The sequence below is a fragment of the Meleagris gallopavo genome, chromosome 30 (assembly GCF_000146605.3).
Source record: "Meleagris gallopavo isolate NT-WF06-2002-E0010 breed Aviagen turkey brand Nicholas breeding stock chromosome 30, Turkey_5.1, whole genome shotgun sequence".
NCBI lineage: Eukaryota > Metazoa > Chordata > Aves > Galliformes > Phasianidae > Meleagris > Meleagris gallopavo.
Genome location: NC_015040.2, coordinates 530,050 through 532,355, shown reverse-complemented (window position 1 = coordinate 532,355; position 2,306 = coordinate 530,050).

The window sequence follows — 2,306 nt, the reverse complement described above, 5'->3', positions numbered from 1 at the left end:
TTTTAGTGCTGACAAAGTGATATTGTAAAATACTGCAGCGGTAGCGATGGGTAAAACCCTGTGGCATAGAATGAACGTTTTTGTCTTTGAGGACAGTGACTGGAAATGCACAACTGGAGGCTTCAGTTCAAAGCAAAAATAGTTGCCCATGGCTCAGTGAAAATAATTATTTATTCATGCAGTTTTCACCAACTGAAGATTTTAATTTAACTGCCAATGGCGAAGGACTTAATGAACATTAACTTCTGACTTACTGTGAGACTGGATTGCAACAAACACAGCGCTGCTTCAGAAAGGCAAGACAACTCAGGAAAGTTTGTCACCTCTCAGCTATCAGATGACAGCACGCTGAGCTGAGCTGACTGAGGAAGGACCGAGCCAGTTCAAACACACTAGCTCCCCTTTCTTGATGCCCTGATACTAGCAGGCTAATGGCACACTCTCATCCCCTTTCCTGGAAAGTACTCAGCACTGACCTGAACCTTCCTGATGAGGGAATATTTCTCAATATGCCTGAGTGACAGTCAGGGAAGAGTGTGTCCTTTCCACTGCTAATCCAGAGTACTTGGGAGCAGCTGAATCCTCTGTAATGGCAGCTAATCAAGCAGAGAATTGCACCTCATCACTCTTTCCTCAGAGCCAACTTCAGCTTTGCAAAGCTATTGTGGATAACACGAAGGATGTTTTATAGTTGACTTATTCTTCTGTATCTGCACATGTTGAGAATTCTCTCCTCAAAGCCTTCTGGCCCCAGAAGCTACCAAAAACTCCCTTAAACATTACAGAAAGAGGGAGAAGAAGCATTGATACCAAAGACTTAAACAGTCTGGTTGATGTTCAGAGAGCAGACCCCTCCAAGCTCCAGATGAATGGGAGTGGGTAGACATTGTACGGAGGCACTGAGGGGTGATCTATGAGACAAGGAGGTGCCAAAGAGCAATCTGTGTACCTCAGCATCAGGACCATCTATGGGCCAACTGAGAGACCAACAGAGAGCCCTGGCTAGACCCTCTTGATTGAACAGTGCAGGTGCAATGATAGATTCAATATGATATAGTCTACCTAGGCTTCAGCAAAGCCTTCAATACTGTCTCCCACAGTATTCTCCTGGAGAAGTTGTCAGCCCATGGCTTGGGCAGATACACTCTTTGCTGGCTAAAGAACTGTATGGATGGCGCAGAGAGTAGTGGTGAATGGAGTTACATCCAACTGGTGACCAGTCACAAGTCGTGTTCCCCAGGGGTTGGTAATGGGGCCCATCCTGTTCAGTATCTTTATTGATGACCTAGACAGGGGCATCGAGTGCACCGTCATCCAGTTTGCAGACACTGAGCTGACAGAAAGTGCTGATCTTCCTGGGGATAGGAAGGCTCTACAGAGCAATCAGGACAGGCTGGATAGCAGGGCTGAGGCCAATGGGATGAAGTTCAACAAGACCAAGCGCTGGCTCCTGCACTTTGGCCTCAACAACCCCAGGCAATGATACAGGCTTGACGCAGATTGGCTGGAAGACTGTGTTGAGGAAACAGACTTGGGGGTGTTGGTCAGTGCTCGGTGAAACATGAGCCAGCAGTGTGCCCAGGTGACCAAGAAGGACAATGGCATCCTGGCTTCTATCGGAAATAGCATTGCCAGCAGGAGCAGGAAAGTGATCATCTCTTTGTACTCAGCTCTGGTGAGGCTGCATCTTGAGAACCATTTTCAGTTTTGGGCCCCTCACTACAAGAAAGACATTGAGGCCCAAGAGTGTGTTCAGAGAAGGGCAACAGAGCTGTGAGGGGTGGAGCGGGTGAGGGAACTGGAATTGTTTAATCTGGAGAAGAAGAGGCCCAGGGGGGACATTATCGCTCTCTACAGTTTCCTGAAAGGATCTTGTGGCGAGGTGGGGGTCAGCCTCTTCTCCCATGTAACTCAGCAATAGGGAATGGGCTCAAGTTGTGTCAGGGGAGATTCAGGTTGGACATTAGGAAATTCTTCTCCAAGAGAGTGGTCAGGCACTGGATGGTGGCATCACCATCCCCGGAATTATTCAGGAAATATTTAGATGTAGTACTGAGAGACACGGTTTAGTGGGGAAATATTGGTGATAGGTGGATGGTTGGGCTGGATAATCTTGGTGGTCTTTTCCAACCTTGATGATTCTATGATTCTATGCTTCTATCAGGAACAAGTGGGAACTTTGCAGAAATTGCATGAAGATTCCTATATTAAATGTATATAACAAGGGTGATGAAGCTTTGGGGTGTGCATGTTTTGTGGAGAGATCCCCATGCACCTAGCGCTGCAGTAAACCAGATTTGGCTTTC